This window comes from Grus americana, chromosome 5, assembly GCF_028858705.1.
Source record: "Grus americana isolate bGruAme1 chromosome 5, bGruAme1.mat, whole genome shotgun sequence".
In the NCBI taxonomy this organism is placed as follows: Eukaryota; Metazoa; Chordata; class Aves; order Gruiformes; family Gruidae; genus Grus; species Grus americana.
In genome coordinates, this window is record NC_072856.1 from 38,804,681 (window position 1) to 38,828,608 (window position 23,928).

Genomic DNA, 23,928 nt, shown 5'->3' on the forward strand with positions numbered 1-23,928 from the left:
AGAAACTCAGATCTGACTACTTACATTCTTTGAGAAGAAATATAGAGTGCATTTCCTACTCTAAATGCCTCTTGTGTTCACAGATTTTCAAAATTATTTTGCTGTAAGTCTGTGAAGAATATGTTAGATCAAATTATAGTACTATTGTAAGACTTTTCTAATTCCTTGAGACCTCCCTATAGTTAGAGATAATACAGATTGCTTCACTGCAGAAACTGATTAAGTCTTCCTTGGATGAATTTTCCTTCCTAGCAGTTTCTAGTAATAAATGAGTCTTTTTTTTTTTCTCTCTCTCTCTTTTTTTTTTTTATTACAGCAAGAATAAGTAGTTTCAAAACAAACATTAATCAGCTAGTGAACCCTAGTATTATTCACTATCCATGCCATATCAAATCATTCAAACATCAAATGCTACAGAATTACCGGAATTACTTTTTTACTACTTGTTATTCTCCAAAGGGATATTATTTTTTATTTATGTTTTCATTACATGAATGCAACACAGACCTGTGCTACAAATATTTATTTAAAACCTTGCACCTGCAAGTACCTTCTCTTGCTGTGGGCAAATAAATTGAGATCCAGTCATCCTGTTGCCCAGCACTGTCAGAAGAATGTAGAAGAACCATGTCCTTCAGAAACCTAAATTAATGTACACAACCAGTAGTCTTTGTGTAGCTGCAGGATTTGGAAAAAGGAGAGAGGGTTAGAGGGTGAGAGAAAAAATAAGCATTCCTATAGTACAGCATAGTATGTGTATGGAATTGACAAACCAACCAAGTCTGCCACAGTTGAGAAATAATGTAATTGGAATACAAGGGTTAATCAACCTCATGTAACTGGGTGCAGAGCCAGGGAAATGTTGTGATACAAGAGAATTATAAATTAGGTGTTTGTTCTAAACTTATTCTAGCACAGAAAAGAGTACATTCTGAACACTAAGTACTTAACGACTAATGCTAAGATGATTGATAAGTATGTCAGAAAAAAAATATAACTGCTAAGTTATATTTTCAGTATATGTCAGATGAACCCTTTCAAGTGAGGGGGTCTCTTCACACACACACACACACACACACACACGAGCAACCCAAAATCTCCTCTTCATTCCAGGCAGGAAGCTGTCTCCAAAGGATAGTTCCAAGAATGCAGACATGCATGAGAAAGAACCATAAATTAGTAGGTGGAAAGAATGGCACACAAAGAGCTATTAAATGATTTTATGATAGCTAACTTCTCAACAGATTTGAGTGAAACCAAAAGCCCTGTGAAAGCATTCATGCATGGAGAAGATGTATTTTTGAGAGAGTTGTAGGTTGGGGGTGGGGGGTGAAGAGGGCATTAATTAAAGACTATTGCCAGGCGAAATACATGAGGTAAGTTCCCTTCTGAGGTGGTATTTCAATGCACAGACAACAAATCTGCTCACCTTAAAGACATTACTCTAGTCCCTTCATTACTGTATAAACATGTATTAGTAATGCCACTGATGCTGTTACACGTCCTGCACCTTTTAATAGAAGGGAAAAAAAAGAAAAAGGGGGGGGGGGGGGAAGAAAAAAAATCATTACAGAATCAAGGAGAGAGAAGGTGAAAAAATATGGAAACACATTAAGATGCCAGAATGTAAATACTTTCCTCTCTCCTGAGCCTCTTACACATATATTTAAAGTAAATGTAGTCTTTCAGTGAAGCTAGTGATCTTATCTCATGTTTTCAGCAGTCCAATGCAGCCCCAGAGGCACACAAAAAATTACTGCTCATTGCTGTTATCTTTTCTTACCTAACGAAAATGCAGCATTGATGAATAAGAAGAAAAACATTGTGCCTGTCTGATAAGGGAGCATCCCTCCCAGCGTTCTGTCTCTGTAAAGTGCAAATGAACACACTGGAGAAGGAAGAATTGAAAGTCTCAGTTTTGGGGTAAATTCTTTGAAATTCTGAATGTAAAGAACTTGAAGTAGGATCAGCAAGAGCCTAAAGCTACAAACCTTTGGAAAATTGTATCCAAGCCATCCAAAAGATGAAGTAACCTATATCAGCAGTACATTCTCAAAATTCTTAGTGCCTCCATTTGATATTCGCAAAGCCAAGGTAAAGACAGAGACAGACTTGGCCAGCTGTAGATTTGAAGCCATAATTTGCGTTTACTGACAAGAGCTCTATGGTCTACCCTTTCAAACTGAAACTCTGCCTTTAGACAGAAAGGATTACAGAGCAGTAGCAAGAATAATTTGCAAACTTGTAGCTGCATTTGTTGACGTGGCATGACTCATTAAAGTCGGTTGCATTATTTTTATTTTTATTTTCTAGAAATACAATTTTTCATGGAGTTCAAAAGAAAATGCAATATAAAGAAGTGGTTGGTTTTTTTTTAAAGCATGTGAGAAAGAAAGAGGTAGGAAAACAGAAACATTTATTTTTCTGTTCTTCAGTTTTGCTGTATTCACATTTATTTCTCAGCGAGCTGTTTGCTGAAATCCCTAAACTGGTGAGACATACATCTTATAATGTATCTACTTCTAGATACCAGGTAAAATATCCTCTTAGGTACATATAAAGTAGTCATCATTAAACAATAATGGTCTTAGTGTATGTGAATGATGAACTGTAAAGATACTCTCAAAACTCACAAAAGAGCCAATAATAACCTGATTTTCTGAAGCACTGGAGGGAGCAAAACCACCTGTTTATATTCTCCATGCTATTTACTTTGGATGAAGGTGGCACAGTGGGTGACTTTGCTGTCATTGTAGTTTGTGATGAGTTAGTGAAATGAATTCAGTGACCCATAAGGTCATGTTGAACTCTGAAAGCACAACCAACGTGATTATTACACTCCACATCTATACTGGCACGTTAGAATAAAAAACACTGCAACTTTGTAACCTGCATGCTTTCCTACAGAAAATTATTATCATAAAATTATGCCTACCTCTAGAGTAAGGGTTTTTTAAAGTTTAGTTTTGAAAACTTCCTTATAAATTAGTACTGAAAACAATATTTCTGTGTTTCTCTAGACATGCATTTAAATGCGAACACCTAAAGGAAGTCGGTGAAAGAGAGATTTCATATTTTAATTTACTATACTGTGTGTGGGGTTAGGAATACAAGATTGCCAGGACTTGAATTGAAGAATAGCTGTAGTTTAAAACCCTTGCTTGGGGCTGCAACTCAGTTATTCTTATTTGGTTTATTTATACTTTATTTATATATTTATTTACAGGCATTTTACAGCATTCAGCATCTCAGTATTACATTGTGCAACGCTGACGCATTGCTGTGCTGTCAGTGCACTATACAATGTGGTAAGGACATTAAAATGGTGCCCGAAGTGCCTCTGATAGTTGGTTCAAGAACAGAAGAAAACAATTAGATTAGATCATCCTATACAGCATGATATCTGTCATGGTATATTACTATGAAAACAGAAAATTCTACTAGGCATGAGTCTTCAGTTATAAAACAATATAGAAAGCCACAGAAAATTTAAATATAAGATCAAGACATTTTCAACTGATACAAGATTCTTTGTCCTCATGTTGGTTGGCTTTAACTACATTGGATCTGGATCATCTTATATCAGCAAATTCACCTTTTTCTCCCTCTACCTACTATTAAAATAACTACTTGGCAAGACAATTCTTTATTAATAATAGTATTGATTAATATTAATATTATTAAAAATTATTATTATCTGTATCATTGTGGGTCTTTGCTCCAGAACACGTGTTAGCAGAATGGACATGAATTTTTTTCAAAAGCCAATTAGGCATCACCTTTCATAACAAGTTTTTCCACAAATAATCTGCTTTATCTGATCAAACAAAGCAACAGTGAGGAACTGTATATTTATTTCTCTTTGCTCTTTGGGGGTTAGCAGGTTTAGGTACACTGCAGAATTTCTCTTGAGCTTTTTCCTTCTGTGCAAAGATGTTACTTACCCCACTTCTGACTTACAGCATTTTAGATGTTGCTTAGAAGGAACAGTGTTACAGAGGCTCATCATTTTGAACTTACCTGCAATGCTCTTAGCTATTCCAGTTATAATTTCTGACAGTAGCAAATTTATGGTCCTTTTATTTTATTTTTTGGTTTGGCCAAACTCAGTTCACTGTCACACTTGTTGAAGCAGTGACTGTACTTTACACAGCCTTTATACATGAATGTCTCATTACTAGCCAAGACCCAAGCTGCTGTCTGCCATCTTTTGGGACAGATCAGTTAAGTGTCCAAAGCCCCCAAGGCTTCTGAAAGCTGTGGGAAAAACAGATACTGGGATGCCCAAGTGACAGTTCCTTCTGTTTCCTTTAACATCTCTGCAGAAACATCTGGTGCTTGCCACCAAGGCAGAAAGAATTACAGATCAGATGGAATATAGGGTCTGATCTGTGTCTGCTCCTGAAGCGACGTGCCCTGAGCCATCGACAGGAAAAGGATCAGACCCACACAAATGGATGCAATATTCAGAGAAGCATGCTTTCATCCGTTGTTTTTCAATCTATCTACATTCAGCATTTTCCAGCAGGATGTATTTACCTGTGTATGACACTATGCTGAGCCTTCATTTCTACTTTTTGTACCACTATATTTAATTACAAAGGGAGTGGCTAAATCAAGCACTGTGAATGTAGATAGTGACAGTCTTAATGGAGAAGCAGAGATAACAAAATTCTTTATTCCCCCAAAAAGCACATGATGTGTTGAAGTTATCAGACTATATCTGGCTTAAGGGACATTTAATGTCAAGAGCGGGCATACCATAGAAAGCTGATGGGAGCTCCGAGAACCTTCAGTATCAAACGCTCTCCTCAATAATAATGGGCGGTGACATCAATCTCAGGACTGCTGCTACAAACGTGAAAGAAACTCTTACAGTGTACACAGATTAAAGCTGTAGAGAAAAGCAGGGGTCCAAATCAAAGCCTTAGTGCTCTATCACTGAAACCTCACCTACAAAAGTGCAATGTCTTACTTATCAAAAAATAGAATCTGTAGCATGGCGCTCAAACTTTCACGTTTTTGGTGTTATCAAGAAGGTTTATACTTAAAAAAACCTATTTTTCCTTCAGGTTACTATAGCAGATTCTCATCTTTTTTTTTTCCCTACCTGTTCTTTTCTAAAGAACAATGTTTGCTTCAGAGCAATTGGCTTCCAGACAGAGTAAGTTGCTCAGTAAATACAGTGATACAGTAGCACTTCAATGCTTGTTTGCAGGTCCCAGAGGGGACACTCACGTTTATAGAAAAATAAAGCAAAAAACATTTTATGTTTCCATGTTGCTTCCGCAAGTTGTTCATGGATAAAAACACACTTGTAGAACGGCATCAGAATTTGTAAACAATGTGATGGCAATAGGGTGAGATAAGGAGCCACCACAGAAGTGGGTAAATGAAATACAAACCTAAGTTTTAACATGTAAAAGCTGCTAGGATTTTATCAGACACTCTTACTGACTTGTTTAGACTGTTCCGAAGACCTCTGCTAAAGTGTTTTAAGGTACTTTGGTGATCTAGACAGAATTATGTTATCGGAAGTGATTTATATAACTAGGGACAGATTTCTAAAGGTATCTTCAAGCATAAAGTTTTTGATCGGTATAGTAGTATTTGCATAGGAACGAAGGTGAAGTAGAACTCAAAAAAACACTTTTAATACCTGCAAGTTTATAAAAATGGAAATATACATCTGGAGCCATGAAAACAATTTAAAGAAAGTAAGTGTAGTACATACGTTGCATATACAGTCACTGGGGAAAATTAGTGTCCCTAAGAGAACTTTTAGGATACACGCTTGGCACTGAATAAACTTACATTTCTGATGAATTCTCCTGAAGCAAGGTCCTTTGATATTACTTTTAAGGATCTTGGTGCCTAAATTCTATTTAAAACCTTTTTTTCAGTCACCCTCAGTACCTTTCTGGAAATCATACTTAACTGTCATGGATTTTGGTGGTTACTAGGTAGGCAAACCATGTAGGTAATATTATTTCTTTTTAATCTCATTACATGCTTTTATAATTTTTTTCCTCTTTTTGTTTGTTTGTTTATTTGTATCCCTAGGTACCTAAATTCCTGAAAGTCCTTCTCTATGAATTCAAGTCCTATAGTTTGCTAACAACCTAAAATCCACGTATACTACTGCATTTAGGAATTTAATGCTACAGTGGTATTACTATCTATGTACCTCTCCCCATTCCTCTAAACTCATGCATGTGCTCTCTATCTGTAAATCCTGGATGAGTCAGGAAGCAGAGGAGGACCAGGAGGGAGGATTTAGTTTGATCTCTATTTCAGACCCCATAGATCTTATGGACGTGACTGAACAGGCTTGACTCCAAAATCACTAGCCCTTATTCTCGTTGGCCTTGCACCTTTTTCTTCCTACTCCCATTTTCAAGCTCTGCCCTACACCAAGACATTTCAGGCTGACTGGCATTTGACTTCTTGTCACAAAAAAACATTCATGTAGTGAGCTATAAAGCAGTTCATCTCTTAAAAAGAGTAACTTTTTGTAATTTATGTCTGGAGCAAGAAATTGGGCACAGGCTGAAGAAATGGCCTAACAGGAATCTCATGAAGTTCCACAAAGGAAAGTGCAAAGTTCTGCACTTGGGCAGGAGCAACCCCAGGCACCAATATATATTGAGAGCCGACCAGCTGGAAACCAGGGGAAGAGTATTTGGGGATTGCACAAAACTTCTTATGGGATGTTTAGAGGAGGGACCAATGTCAGGGAAAGGGATGAATTTAGGTGATTTGAGAAGAACAAGTGTGGGAAAATAGGGTTAAGGAGATAAAAGTGAACCTCATGGTAAATAGTCGGCTGATTGGTGCAATTGTCTGGCATTCTATCTATCCTGTCTTCATACTAAATTCCTCTCTAACTCTTTCCCAGGTGAGGATCTCTCACTCTCTCTATTGAGCGCATCTGTGTGGGGCTCTGGGTGCCAGAAACCAGTCAGCCCACGGGTCAGGGGGCCCGTGTGCCTGGGTGGTGGTGACTGGAGAGACCCCAGTGAGTGAAACCCAGTGCCAGGCACAGGATGGGGACCGGTGCTCAGAGTCCCGGTGCCAGCGACTGGAGACCATGGGGGGTGTGAGCACAAGTGAAGGTCAAGTCGGACTTACTGGGGAGTGGGTGAAGTGGCTGAGGAGTCAGGGAGGGTGTTTGTGTGGGTGTCTCTGAGCGTGAGACTGCGGGGGAATTGGCTGCTGGGAACCAGGGGAGTCCTGGGCAGCTTTGAGGGGGTGTGAGGGAACGTGACTGTGAGGGGTCTGTACCACCAGCTGGAGTGGGGCTATGACCTTGAGGCTTGTAAGTCTATTTGACAGCAACTGGGGAGACTGGGATCCAGGAGCAGCTGCTGGGCAGACCGAGTGTCTGTGCCCAGCTACTGGAGGGATCCATATGGTATGTGTGTGCATTTGTAGTCTTACTACGTACCTCCACCTTGCTCAGCCAGATAGGGGAGCAGGATGAGGCCATTGGTGCTGTCTGTGTTCATGTGAGTGCTTTGTGTGCGTCTCTGTTGATCTGTACAGACAGCCATGTATATTTGTGTGCATGTGTCCTCTGTGTGCAAGTGCCTACTGGGAATAGGTGCTCAGATTCGCTGCTGGTGTGACCGGGGACATGGAGCTGCAGTAGCCTCGCCTCACTCAGACTGTCAGAGCAGCACGATATATTCTCCTCTAACGGGTACCAGCCTGGAGAATACATAAGAAAATCCATGGATGATACATGGATGAGACCAACGTTTTAGTGGGTTGAGATTCTGGAGAGTGTAGGTACAAGGAATAAATGGTACACTATTGATTTAGTTTATTCTCCTCCACAGAAATATTTGAAACTGAGTCCTCCATCCAGCAACATTTCTGTTTGCCATCAATACACAGAATGTGGAACTCCAACTGCAAGGCAGAACATTGGTACTTTTTCTTTAAGCCCTACATTGATTTTTGCATGAAGATTAGGGAGAGAAGGAACAGGCCGAAAACCAGCAGCATTTGGCTGAACTCTGCTGAAACATCCTGGAACATGATGGGCAGCCAGGAGGCAAATGCTGAGTGAATTCTTTGATCATAAAACCTATCTGATGCCAGGCAGTGCTTTTGATAATATATGAGCCATGAAGAAACACAGTATTAAGAAAAACACGGCCCCCAACCATGTTGCAGGGGAGGATTCAAGATTAACTTTCGTTTTCTCCTCAGGTAACACACCTCATAATGCCATCCAGGGAAGCTCAGTGCAAGATGAATAGGAAAGAGGTCTCCTTACACAGCTGTACTGCTTTCTGACTGTTTCAGCCTGTGCAGATTATTTTGGTAACTATACATGATTTTTATTTTTACTTCAGGTCTTCTTCCAGGGAACCCTTACTGACCATGGGCTGTCGCTGTCTTGAATTTTAGATTCTTGAACTAAATTATCAGAGCGGAAAGCCCACACACTTTACATTTCCAAAAGTGTTCACAGACACATTGATTACATGTGGGAAGAGAAAGAAGAGTTGTGAATTTCAAGGGATAGAGTGTTTTAAGCACAAGCTTAGGTAAGAGGAGCACTAGGCTTCCTAATGACGATTTGCCTATCAGACTGCCCATCTCTTATGGCAGCTCAGTGATCACTGTTGTGTTAGGCTGTCTGGGAATGACTTAGAGTGTCCTGTCTTATTTTTTAAAAAATGTCTTGAAACAAATTTGAATGATGTAGAGCTTGCTAATGTCATCATGAGCTGTTCCTGTTCTTCAAAATAGCACAGGAAATGTCAGAGACAAAAATGTTTTCAATATTCTTAGAAGAACAAACAAACAGAAGAGTCCTAATGAAAACAGTAACATATATTCTCTTGCCAGACAAGGACTCCTCTGTGATACCACTAAGCCAAATGGGCTGAAGACAGATTGTTAAGCACAGTGGATGACAGTCAATTTATTCCATAACTTGGCTTGCTGGCAGAACTTGATCCAGATATTTCAAAGTGGCTGGAAAAATGACAAATTGAGAAGAGAGGTTTTCTAAAAAGATATTGTAGAAACATTGGCTCTTAAAATAGCAGATGTAATTCTGAAAAAAATTTAAACCACTTTCCAGAAGTTATGATCAAGTGGATAAAAACGTTCAAAAACAACAGCAACCACATTTTATGTCTGTGGTAAGTGGATGATGATGCAGAACTTGGTGAAGAGCTCATGAGGAGTGTACAATAAGCCAGAGGTATTAGAGCCAATAATTAAAAGTGTAGTAACAGATTTAGAGCTGTGAATCAACAGCACTTGTAAACAAAGAATGAAAATGCCACTGGTAGGGTAGGGATATAGCAAACTGAATGCAATAAGACATACTACAGTTCAATATGCACATTATTATGCTGCTATTTTAGAGTTAATACTTTTCTAAAGGACTTAATTATTCATAAAATGAAAAATTAACATGAAAAATTCTATTATATTCCAAGATACAAAGAATGTATGTAGTAAGTCAACAAGCACCAGTATCTTGTCTCCAAGTTGAATTTTTTATTCAAGAAGACTTGTTTCAGAGAATTATCTTGCAAAGACAACAATGAACATTTGTTGCAAGACCAAAAGACTGAAATGGTCCCTTTAATTGATGGTATGGCTGTTCAAATGGAACAGTTTAACTTTTTGAATGATTTATATAGCAATTTTTCAAGGGCAAGTTTCATCAACAAAAGTCCAATCTTTTATGAAAATACTGCTTCATTCAATCTATCAATCAGATGAAATCTCATACCTACTCTGTGAAAAGATCCACCTAAGAGGTTGAAAGTTGAAGATAAATGAAATATTAGGGCTTTAAAATTAAAAAAAAAAAAAGTAATGTTGCAAATAGGGACAGGTGATAACACCAATTTAAGTCGTTCAAGTTCAGTAAAGGAATCCATAATATACATCTATTTCAAAATGATTGATTTTACAGTGCCCAATATTCAATCCAGATCTTGAAAGAAAGGCTGCAATTTGATTGAAAAATATTGAGAAACATTCATAACACCACCAAACATAGGAGAAATGTACGCTCATGACATGTTTTGGTCTCTAGTTCCAATTTCAGCCACAATTGACTGATTACTTAGCTTCATCTGCTTCAAGCTAACCGCCATATTACAGAAAGAGCACTGAAGTCCGCTCAGAAATATCTGTGTTTATTCAGCCAAACTGGATGTCAGCTCTTTTCTGAAGTGGTGAAGTTGATAGAAATTGTTTTAGAGATACTGGCAGCACATGCTGTAAGTGAGAACTATTTCAATGCTTTCTGCCACATTAAAACATGGCTTTAATCCACAATGAGATAATCCTGACTCACATGGTGTGTGATTTTATTCCTGCAAAGTATAGTGCTGGCCTTTTCATTACAGATATTGTAGAAGGGCTCACTTTTGAGCAAACAGAAGTGAAAATTGCTGCTTGGAACTTTACTGGAGTTGTAAAACATTTTCTGTATTTGTTTTAAGGAATCACAGTCTCACTATGCCTTATAGTTTTATTTTGGTTTTGCTTGGTAAAGTGACTACATTTCAAAGTGAAATAAAAAATCTTTTACTGCAGACCTTAGGTTTTTAATTTATTAGTTCAGCTGCTACTGTGGGGCGACAGAAGGGGAAAGGATGGAAGACTGCAGAAGAAAAGTCAATGAAAAGTCTTTTGAGATTGCAGTTATCTCTATTCGAACATTATGTTTTGTGTCCACAGAACACACTGGTCCCTGGTGGAATCTACATATTTTAATTAGCAGTCTCTTTTCACAGTCTAACCTAAATCTGCATTGACCTGAGTCTAAGGGACACATCTCACACAATACCTCTTAGAGAGGGGACAACAAATATTGTTGCAAACACTATTTTTCTAAGCATTTGCAATAACTGTATTTTTAAAAAAAATCTATAGAGCAAAAAGCTTTGTTACTCATTTACATATTATTTGTCTCTTATGACCAGATAGCATAACCTGGACAAAATCAAGATACTATTCTACAAGTTGTAGAAACAAGTCATAGGGCAGTCTTACCTCTAGGTAAACAGACCATGCAAGTAAAAAAAGAAAAGGAAAAAAAAAAAAAAAAAAAGGTGGAAGTGATGCCATTACTGAGAGAGTTTCTCTACTACTCTCCCAAATCAAGATCTTGTACATTCCAGTGCCAAAAATACCCTATTGCAGATAGGAACTTGTCCAATAAGCATGCCATAACAATGGGATTCTGTTATGAAGGGGACAGATATACAGAAGCTTTGGGACTGCAGTGCCGACAATGTGTTAGCTTGCGCGCTGGGTACGAAGGTGGTAGTGCTCACCTGAGCTCTGGGGACAAGTCACCGCTTACGGTCCGTGCGGGACAATGGAGATTATCAGAACTTTGGAGTGGCTTCTGAGCAAGAAGAGACTGAAACTGGTGCTCTTCGGTTTTGCAAAGGAATACATAAAAGAGTGAATATGATAGAGGTCTCTGGAATCATAAAAGACGTGGATAAAATGAATTGGAATGGTTATTCACTATTTCCCATAGCGTAAAAACTATGAAATGCCAAACTTAATACACTGTCATTGAAATATAGCGTTATGGTGTTGAAAGGGGAATTTGATGGGGACAGAATTCATTTTACATATAGATGAAAAAGGCAGAAAATCATGAACAATTTTTTTCCAGACAAATATTTGGATTGTTTCTCATTTTGGAATAAAAAGCTTTCCAAATGTTCCACCAGCTTTTAAATATTAGATTAAATAGAATGTTAAATACATTAAGCAGTTTTTCTGTAGCTGTGACACTTTTCTCTGTGGAGATGTTGACTCTGCCATGGAAGTCTTAGACAACCAGAAAGAGCACACACAAAGAGAATTTATGTAATTCAGTCCATTCACCTTCATTAAGAAGCACACTGAAGGTGCAACAGTTGGATTAAAAACCAGTGTTCAGCCACCCCATAATGTGAGAGTATTTAGTGTCATTTTTGTCTATTTATATAGGTGAAAGTCTGTTTACACAACAGAATTAAGAACAGTGTGAGACTGTTTGCATCTAAAGTTGTGTTTTGGAATCACTTCTACTCAAGAGCTGAATAAAGTAGAAAAGCAATATATTATGAATCTTTGGTAAGCGGTTAATGCAGCTGCTTATTTCATAATGAGAAAGTAAAGTGCCAGATAAGCTGTATTTAAAGTTTTTTTACTTGGGGAGGTCAATATATTATTCTGTACTCTCAGAGAGTGATGATCTGATAAAATTTCAGCAATCTTGGCATAAATTATATTATACATGATTCACATAAATTACTATTAATATATTTGCTGAGTTACTTGCAATTTGTCAAAAGCTATTTCCACTTATAGTTTAAATACTGTGCAAAAGAGATATGATGAAAGTAGTCATTTTGTCTCTATATGAGAGTGAGTAAATGTCAATTACCTTTTCTTTCTACAGCTGCATAATCAGAGAAAAATTTGCTGTTGTAAGAATGCTTCCTTTCAACCTCTCCTGGCTACCTCAGATGAATGAAACAAATATTTTTTTTTATTGTGCATCAAATAAAGTTAAATCCTATAAATCATTTTAATGAATTTTATTATGTTAAAAACAACACAGTAGATTTATCTGAAAATCCTTTAATTAAATACAAAATTATGCAATAATTTTGCAAGGAGGAAGGAAAATCTACATCTATAATTGAGTCATGATAAGTACATGAGAAACAGAAAAAGAACTATTAATGGTACTAGATATATAAAGGAGAAGAAGGATACAGGTAAGGAAAGGAATATAAAAGTAGAAAAGAACAAATTACAGTAAAAATATTCATACATATCTTATAGAAAGGAATAAGATATGCTCTTTGGTAATTCTAGAGATGCATTTGAGATGCTGCAGAACAGAATTAATCAACCTTGCTTCCATGGATACAGAAACCCTGTGTAGTAGTTCTTACGAAACAGAGTTCAGTAAAAAAAAAAAAAAAAAAATCTTTGTAAACATGACCACTTTACATCAAAACAAAGAAAAGCTTTTATAATGTTTCATATAAAGGTGCAAGAATATTAATGTTCTCTAGCTACATATTCTCCCTATTGGACTCTCGGTCTGATGGCTAGCAATCAAATTCAGTTAAATGAGTGCCACCAGTCACACCGGCCTCATGGCCATATCTCAGGGCAATTTCAGCAAATATATCAGAGGGCATGAAATACTGTTAGAGTACTGGAAGCAAAGTTACTGGGCTTCAGTTTTTTCTTTACCTTTTGAAGAAAGGCTGTGAACAAACTAACAGTAAAACTATGTATGTGTGTAAGATTAGATACAAAATACGATTCTTACCTAAATGTATGTATATCACAGCTGAGGTACATGTATGTTCTATCTCTATAATCATGTGCATGACCTTATCTGAATCTTGTGATGAATACCATGCTATGCTGAGAATGATTTCTCTTCTCCTCTATAGTAGGTTTTTTCCTTTTCAGATCTGCATAATGTAAGTGAAAAGATGTTGCACATGATTTCATTCTGAGAAGTGCTCCTCTCACAGTGGCTTACGTTATCTTCTTGTTCTTTTTACTTGTCCAATATAAACAAGAATATTGGCATGCATTAAATGGAATTTTTCCCTATCTCTTTTGAGTAATGTTGACCATCAAGTATTATGCATAAAATCTAATTAGTGTGTTGATTTCATTCACTATCTTTGGAAAAAAATGCTCCATTATTATGCTAATAGAAATAGCTCTTGTTTCCATGCTGTCTTGATGGACTATAATATGAAGCCACTAAAAGTCAGATTCCTTCCTAATTTATAGCCTGTGCAGTCCTATGCAAGTCTCTGAATACCACCGAATTTGGCTATTAGTGACTCTATAATAGTTTAAAACTCAGTTTTCTACATCAGCATAAAACAGTATATAATGTATAAAACTCAGTTTTATACAGTAGATTCTGGAAAACAAATTATTCTTTGTAATCTTTTATTAGAGGTGGCTGGTAAAGAAGGTAAAGAATATACTTTTTAATCTTAATATTTTTTAAGAACTAGTGCAGATGAGCCAGTACAATTTGTATAAAATCATACCATTGTTCCATTTGGATCGTATCTTATGTCAAGCAATGACTAAATGGACAAAAACAACACCTGACAATTATTTGCTGTGATGCAGGGAAAGCAAAATACCATTTTTCTTTTATATACAGAGTGAGCAAAAAGGTGCAACGAAAAAGAACCATCAGGTTGCATACGTAGATTTCAGAGTCATGCAAATTACAATGCCAACAGCTAACGGCACAATCTGTATTTGATTTTGCCATCTCACCACTGTGAGCCCTTCAGTAATAATTTTTTCCAGCTAGTAAAACTTATTTTTCCTCAGCTATCATCAACCAGCCCAGCTGTCATCCATAATCTTTCTGATAATATATGCTGCTTTAATACCCTGGGACTGATTTTTTGGTGTGTGCAAAGTTTGTTGAAATTTAGCCAAAACAACCAGTAAATAGATCTGTAGTATTGAGTGAAATAAAAATTATAATTAACTTAAAGTTCAAATATCTTTCTGCTGTTACTCCATTTTAAAAATTCAGTTTTAACTTTTAGATGCTTAAAGTATGATTATTTAGTACAGGGAAATTAGAACGGCTGTTCAAGAAACAAACAAAACAAACCCAGCACACTTAACTGCATTCATCCCAATCCTGTGACCAACTCATTGTTATGTTTAAGCTGAGCTATTTCATTTCCTGAGGCCTTCTCCCCAGGGATCCTACTTCCCAAGCCATTTTCTCAGAGCTACGCCTGTAGTTTGAAAAGAAATCTGCTGGGATAAGAACTGAGAAAATGAAATACAAGGCAGGGGATCAGAAAGTGTGAGTATGCATAACAGAATAAAAGATGGGAGCAAAAGGGGATAAATAAAACAGTTGGATGAAAGAAAACGAGAAAGCACATGGCCACAGGCTAAAGAAGAAATTTCTTTGCCAACTCAAACTCCTGAGGCTGATTACAGGATACAACTATAAGCAGTATCACTCTTGGAATGGAAAAGATCATTTATTAAAATTTGAATATTCCAATGCATAATTTATTTTTATTCTTCAGTATTTCAATTTTCATACCAAATGGAGTCAACTTTCTACCTGTAACTTACATCTAAGATTTGCAGCATTTTATTTCTTCTGAAATGACAGATTTTTTTCAAGTTATAGAAAGGAAATACTCTAAAACTAGATGTTCAATTAAACACTTAAACATCCCATTTTTGAAAGCCTTGATGACAATGAATTATTTTTCTTATTTTGCAAAATTGATAAATTATATGCCAAACACCAAACCTACTGGAAACTGCAATGGAAGTGCCAAACGATTTCTTTTTCAGTATATAAGCCTTCAATATTTCAGCCAGCATTCTCTATTCTAGGATCATAGTAACACACTGATCTAATCTAAAAATATGTTGCGTATACTTTGGATCATCAATTATAAAAGATTCCTTATGACTTGCTAAGGAATGAGTAGCACTAGACTGATTTTATCCTGTGTTCTGATAAAATGGAATCTAACTTTATATTACAGTGTTAGTCTATGTTTGAATTCTAATGAGCAGATACCATGTCACCCACATGTACCACTTGCTGTCCCCTGAAACGGATTATTGTTGCTAAGAATGTAAAAACTGGCTTAAGACCCTCAGACCATTCCACCAAAGGCAAAAGGAAAACACACAGATATATTCACGCTGTGCCATGTCCCCTGTAAAGGACAATTATTTGCCCCTACAGTGCCCTAACTCTGAAATATTTTTAAAGATGACTGTCCTTGGGTTTTCAGCAGAAGAAACACAGCCTTCATCCCAAACTTCCCAGGAATTTTTATAATACTGTGTGTATTGATTAATTGATTTAGACCATATTTGGAGACAGTCTTGAAAGTTTTGGGGATGGAAATAATTAGAATTAAATATAATCAGAAAATACCAAAGCAAGTAATGCTAATCTCAGACCCAATACCTGCAGCATAGCGTTGGGTAACTGAATAAATCTATCTTTATTTCAGATTCCCTGTATGCTGTCTGGGAATATTAAGGCTTGTTACCTGCCACAGAGAAGCATAATGAAGGCTAAATTAGTAAAGCATCGGGATGCATACACAAACAGCTATTGATTTCATAGGCACTTCATATACATAAGTTTAAGTAGAAGTTCTAAAATCTATTAATTATCAAATAGTAAAAGGCAACAGACTGGGTTTGCATCAGCTGAAAGGGTTCACAGCCATTAAATAGTATAACCAGACCATCCCTGTCCCTGCCATTCAGCAACAATTAGGCTTCCTGGAATGTCATGGAAGAACTCCAATGAAATTGTTGATTGTGTCTTGCCAAATCCAAGTGTTAGAGAAGATTCTTCTGTGATAAATGGATCAAATCATTAGTCCACGTAGGGTCCAGTGGATGTCCTACTTGGGCTCCAGCTGCTACTGCAGAAGTGCAAGGGCCTCCAACAAGCTCTGTGTCCTAGCTGCCGGTCCCCCATTGTTACCTCTGGGATCCTAGAGAGTGCCCAATGGCACCAGACACCTATCTTCAAGCAACTACATCACGCCACATTCTGCTTTATCTATCACAAGGAAGAAATAGGACATGAAACCTAAACATCCGATTGTGGGTGAAATGAGAATGTGACAGAGTGAACTTTGGACTGCACTAAAGAGAAAGCTACTACTAAAAGCTTGGTAGATTAGGGATAAGCCTTCAGATCAGAGGATCTAAGTTCTCCTAAAAGCTTCTTTTATATCTATCATAGACAGGTAATGGAAACAATAATTTATTTACATCAGCCCTTTGGAACCAGTGAGTAGATAAAATAATAAATGGCACAAAAATGTAGGGTTGTATGGAAAATGCTGAGTGGGTAATTCTCCATCCATCATGAAGTGAGGAGGTGTACCCCCAGGAGCATTCCCAGGTCTCTCTCTGCATGCATAAGGAGGAGGAGTTAACACCTTTGCTGATGTGGTGGGTTGACCCTGGCTGGGGGCCAGGTGCCCACCAGAGCCGCTCTCTCACTGCCCTCATTCACCAAACGGGAGAAAAGGCATAACGAAATGCTTGTGGGTCGAGATAAGGACAGGGAGAGATCACTCACTAATTATCGTCACGAGCAAAACAGACTGAACTGAGAAAGGGAATTCATCTAATTTATTACTAGGCAAAACAGAGTAGAAGAATGAGAAATGAAATCAACTCTTAAAACACTTCCCCCCACCCCTCCCATCTTCCCGGGCTCGACTTCACTCCCAGCTTCAACCTTCCCCCCCTCAGTGGCACAGGGGGACGGGGAGTGGGGGTTACGGTCAGTTCATCTCACGGTGTTTCTGCCGCTTCTTCATCCTCAGGGGGAGGACTCCTCTCATCGTTCCCCTGCTCCAGCATGGAGTCCCTCTCATGGGGTGCAGACCTTCAGGAACAGACTGCTGCAGCGTGGGTCCCCCATGGGGTCACAAGTCCTGCCAGCAAACCTGCTCTGGCGTGGGCTCCCCTCTCCACGGGTCCACAGGTCCTGCCAGGAGCTTGCTCCAACATGGGCTTCCCACGGGGCCACAGCCTCCTTCAGGTGCCTCCACCTGCTCTGGCATGGGGTCCTCCATGGGCTGCAGGTGGAATCTCTACACCCCCTCATCCTTCCTCCATGGGCTGCAGGGGGACAGCCTGCCTCACCATGGTCTTCTCCAGGGGCTGCAGGGGGATCTCTGCTCCGGCGCCTGGAGCACCTCCTGCCCCTCCTTCTGCACTGACCTTGGTGTCTGCAGAGTTTCTTACATCTTCTCACTCCTCTCTCTGGCTGCAAAAGCGCTCTCTCGAAGTGTTTTTCTTTTTCTTAAACATGTTATCACAGAGGCGCTGATGGGCTTGGCCTTGGCCAGCGGCGGGTCCCTCTTGGAGCCGGCTGGCATTGGCTCTGTCAGACACAGGGGGAGCTTCTAGCAGCTTCTCACAGAAGCCACCCCTGTAGCCCCCCGACCCCGCTACCAAAACCTTGCCACGCAAACCCAACACAGCTGATCACGATCACCTCACCTCAGGTAATGCAGTCTAGTACAGACCCAGCATTTACAGAGCAATAAACCTCTAAAATAAAAATGTCATAGAGTAGCAATGGAGAACTGTCAGCCCCTGGAAAAGAGAAGTTCTGTACAGCACTGGGCAAATGCATAACAACTGGTTCAATATTTTTTATTTTCTTCATGGAAAATCCATTTGTTAATGATGTTTAATAGAAAGGAAGACAGAAAGAGTAAGCGTATTTTTCCTCTGTATATTTTTCATTTCCTATTTTTGACTGACTCAGAAAGTAGAAAACTTCAAAGGCAACTTAAGTTGACCAGGAACAGAAATTTTGAATATACCAAGTCAGTACTTTTCCTGGAAGAATTTCTGAAACAATTTTCTGTTTCATATCTACCATTTCAGGAAAACAACAATTCCTTTTTTTTTTTTTTTTTTTTTACTGTCTGCCCTAGGAGTAGCATTATAAACTAGGTTTATATCAGAATTCTCAAATATTATTTCTTTCAGTTAAAGGTTTTCTTTAATAGTCTATAGAATCCATTCCCCGTCTTGAAGCAAATGTGGTCTTCCAGAACAAAACTTTACTGAATGACAACCCTTATCGAATCTTTTTTGAATCTTGTAATCTCCCAGTTACATCTAGAAATGTAGAGTTAATACCAAAATACCACAAAAAGATAATATTCTGATATGTCCACCCTGATAAACCCATAAAATATGGAAGTATTTTAAGAAAGCCTAACAAGCTTTAAAGACCAGAGAGAGGTCCAGATAACTGTCTAAATGTTGGATGCTTATCAGAGCCAAACTGTCATATGTAGAGATGTTCATGCTTCTCCAATTTCCCCTTGGGAAATGTTTTCCATTAAAATGTGAAATTGTCCACATAACCAGGATTAGGTTTAAACTTAGATGTCTCAAAGGTGACAGTCACCTTTTAAACGAGAAGAACGGAAAGCCAAGATTTAGCCGCTATGAACAAGTTATATACTGCACCGAGTGTGCGAGTACTGCGCTAAAGATAGATATATAGAAACATGACACCTACACAGGGCAACTGCCAAAGTCAGAAATGCTAAGCTGTCATTCTGTAATATGAAATTTTATTGATGAAGTAATTCCTAGATGAGGAATTTCTAGGTTTTGATGAAAATGATTAAGCAGCCAAGTGGGTTTAATATGAAATAGCTATTTACCACCCTTGCAGACTTGACTTTTTGAAAAATTCTATGTTACTGTAAGGACTATGTAAGGTCGATGACATCTTGCTAGTCTCTGCCAACAACGAAAGGATATAAAGACACTCATTTTTATTAAAAAGGGCAGAGAGATCCTTTTACAGAAATAGACTTGATTTTTCAGATTTTGCTATCCAATGTTCAAGACAGATTTTTGTGTTTTAAGCATGTCAATAATTCAACTCAGCAGAGGTCTAACTATGGAGTATTGCCAGACTGCAACATTTTGGGGGCTGAAAAGAGAAGCAAAAATGGTTGTAGGGTAAAAGATCTTCTGGGTCTTGGTCTTTCCTAATTTTAGTGATTTTACCGAGTAGACTGAATATATTAATTTTCTGTGAATTTTCCATCATCTTTAAAACTTGGAAGAGTGAAGACAAACCTGAAACCTCGCTCTTCATGTTATTCCAAACAGTCCAGCAACCCAGTTGTAAAGGTGCATGAGATTTGACTGAAAGTTCAAAGACAGAAGTTGGTTTTCTGCAGCTTTTGTTCACAAAATTAATCACATTCTCACTCAAAAAATATTTTTCTCCCTTTATATTAATCAAATGATTGATACAAAAATTGGCACCACTAGTTTTTTTCAGATCCATGCATCCATTTCAGCTTTGTGACTGTGCAGGGTAAACACTTGTAACCCATCTAAATAGACTAACATTTTGAGAAGATTATGTACTGTAATCTCTTACAGAATACAAACGTCTTTCTCACTTGCTTTTGTTTTAGCTATAATACATATAAGTGGAGAATGACTAATTTTCTTTTTGTAAAGAAAATATAACACTAAAACAGGAATTAGAGATGTCAAATCAGCATTAGTTGGAAAGGTTGGAAAAATAAGATGACTAGTCTGTGAAACTTCATTAAAAAATAAAGAGAGATTTTTGACTATCAATTTCCTCTTTAAAATTTTATCACAACTGTATAAAATTCAATTTTAATTTTAATTTCATTTTAATGTTGTGTATTAATTTGAGGATAATTTAGCCTATTGAGAATGTGTCTTTGCGGCAGTGTAAATTCTCTTCAGTAACTATGTATCTCACATTTCTACTGTGTTCAAGGAAAGTGCAAAGGGGAGGAGTAAAGATAAATTACCGTCGGAACTCTATCTGATGACAGGTGATATTATAAATGCTATTAAAGATTTAGCAGTAGGAGGGTGATGATGGAATACTGTCAAAAGGCTTTTTTAGCTGCCAGATAATATACTGGAGCATTGCTATTGTTGTAGTTAGGACAGAAATGAATTGATTGTTAGAGAAGCAAACAAGTCTTTAAAGCTTCCCAGGTCCGTAGATACAATACACCTAATTTCCTTCTTTCAGTGCATGCCTGAAACACCCCACTATACAAGAAACAGTGACATGCATGAACATAGCTGACTTCAAGAGCAAAAAGACACCTCAAGTGCATTCAAGTGTCTGGGAATGGAAGCCAGCAGCACTGTGAAAGCTTGCATAATGCAGTTCACAATGTAATTACTGTCTTAATTTTCTGTGGAATATATACTAGTGTTTAAAAAGTGGTAAACCTGAAAGAAAGACTGATAAGGTCTAAGATTTTGAAATGTTAAAATAAACAACAGAATAAATTTTAAACATGTCTCCCAATCCAACTCTTTCCATGAAAAATTCAGCATTCCTACCAAACATTCCAAGGAGTTATTTGGGTAAGCCTAGACCATTTATTTTTTGTTTATTTGTGTATACTTTCTCTCTATCATGTGAACTCATGTATAACAAAAGACGGCTCTTCAGTAAGTGTGGTTCCAGAATATGTCAACTTTGTTAAGACCAATGTGATCTCTAAGGCAGATTAAGGCATACAAAGCTGAAAGAAGTTGAGTAGGGTGACATACTCAGTAGTAGTACTAAAACAATAAGGTAAAAGGCAAGGAAAGCCCATCATTGAATGCAAGCTCTCAGGTAAAAAATCAGTGAATCATTTATTTCTACTCAGAAAAGAGACAATATATGAAAACTTTTATATTGACATTTCCTCATATGTTTCATTACTGCATACATAGAGACACACGTGATCAGAATAGAACAGATTTTGAACTGAGTCTTATCAGTGTTGCTTTGCAAAAAACTGATTATTTCACTAGAATCAAGATTTATTTATTGTATTGATTTATTTTGTGTCAAGTCAGTATGCAGGACAAGCTATATATGGAAAATATAGCTTCATGTTAGAATCACAGAATGTCCTGAGTTGGAAAGGACCCATGAGGATCATCGAGTCCAACTCCTGGCTCCACACAGGACCAGCCAAATCAGAGCAAATGACTGAGAGCGTTATCCAGACACTTCTTGAACTCAGTCAAGCTCGGTGCTGTGACCACTTCCCTGGGGAACCTGTTCCAGTGCCTGACCACCCTCTCAGTGAAGAACCTTTTCCTGATATCCAACCTAAACCTCCCCCATCGCAGCTTCATTCCATTCCCATGGGTTCTATCACTGGTCACCAGAGGGAGGAGATCAGTGCCTGTTGTTATTTTCTCTCTTTTTAAAAAATAAATTTAGGAATTATAAATAAGAAATTCAGGCATTATACTCAAAGAAAGAACTGGAGAAGATGATTTTATATTAAAATCTCAAACCAAATACATTTAAAAAAAAAAAGTTACTTTTTAATTGCTGTTTTCTTAAAGACTTACATGGCCTTATTAAATCTGGAACCAGTGAAGAAGAATGAAGCAGCTGTTAGGAGTCTGAACAGAAACCAAACAGCCTCTTAAGAGCTTTATTGTTTTCTTTTTGTTCTTAGAGATTTATTTTATTTTATCCCATGGCAGTTTAGGAAGGAACAAGAGGAAAACATTTGCTTATGAGAATGAAAACAAGCATCAAAATTGAAACAACTGAAATGAAAACGCTGTTATTGTTTCATTTCTCTAGGATACATCTTCATGCAGAACATTGGACACCTGTCAACAAGTAAGGAGACACTGATGAGATTCAGAGCCAGATTTTCAAATAAATAGTTCCATGAGCCAATGGAGCTTGATTTTCAACATTTCTGCTGTGTGAGAACTCTCTCTTAGTAAAAGATATTAATGAGTCCCATATATGACTGCCTATTTTCATAAAAGTCATAGGAAAATTTACAGTGTTTGAGACCTTAAACTCCTTGTCAAATTAGTGGATGTCTTCAAAAGTTACTGATATGAGAGAAGCTCTTTCTGTCACATGCAGAATTTGGCCATGTACGCCTCGTTACCTGAGCTAAAAAACCTCTGCATCCTTGCATTAGCGTAAAACCACAGTACTGCAAATTGCAACATAAGCAGTGAGACAAGAATGAAGGCATTTTGAGGGAGAGCCTGGAGATCAAGTATGTTCAGAAAAGCAAAATCACAAGCATAAGTTTGTCTGTCTTTCCATATTTGTTATGAGACATGCAGACTAGCTCCTGAGCACACGGTACCAAGCCCAGTAGCAGTTTCATTAAAATATGCATATTAGTTAAAGGAAGGTTGGTACTTTGGGAGAACTGCAGCTTGCACGATTGCATTCTATGTCGCTAACCTTAGAAAAAATTGGATCCTTAGTGCTGGCTGATCGGTGGTAGGTGGCTTCCATAGTGCTTGCGATTTGCAGACTAGCAGAGTGGCTGCTTGGAAGCTAACTGTTCTGTTTAGCTGTGATTTTTTCATCATACTTATGAATTCTGTTAAAAACACAGGACACATGGTCATGCTAATTATTTGTAACTAATATGCTAACAAATACAGTGATGTTACTCATGAATATGAATGGCAGAGGAAGTAACAACACAGGCAGAAGGTCCTGTAATGCAAAAGATATCTTGCTTAAAATAACCTTCCTTATATAAATCTATACGCAGTAAATCTATCATGTTTTCTAGAAAGGGTTACAAAATATTTACCAAATAGACTTCGGAGGCCTTGAACACAAATGTATTTTTCTGGTTCTGCCACGTTTGTGCTATATGTTGGGGCAGGAAAAGTTGTATCAAGGAAGGGGAAAGCAATATGCTAGAGCCATAGCAAAGTCAATACTCTGCTGGTAAAAGCAGGCTGAGTTTTAATTTAGGAGCAGGGCTGAATTTTGCTGCTCTAATTTATGCTATTTCCATGTAAATAAAGGTCAAAGATCTTAGTTCCTGATGGCTGTCATAGACTGTGGGCTGACTTAGCCCACATCGTACAAAAAGATGGCCAGAAAGCGATAGCAGATGCCACCTTGCACCGTAATCCTTCCTAACTAACAAATGTAATCAATACTAAACAGACTAAAGGCATTTTAGAAACTGATATAAATTTAGAGAAGTTAGGAAAAATAGGATTAGTAATGGAATGGGGAACTGAGAAGTGTTTCTTATTTGCAGCAGCAAAGTGTATCAGCTGCAAAATATATTCACAGTACAGAAATGAAAGAGATTAAAAATAAAGATTACTGTACCAACATATTCATCAGGTTGACATTACCTTAATATAGCAGGATATTCTATCTCCAGCAGAGTGGCTGATGTTGGCAGTACTACAGTAAGGCTGGCAACTTACGTTAGTTCATTTTGCTTGTATTTCTTTTGGGAATATGCATGCTGTATCTTGCCTAATTTGCTTTGCATTGATATGGCACAAAGA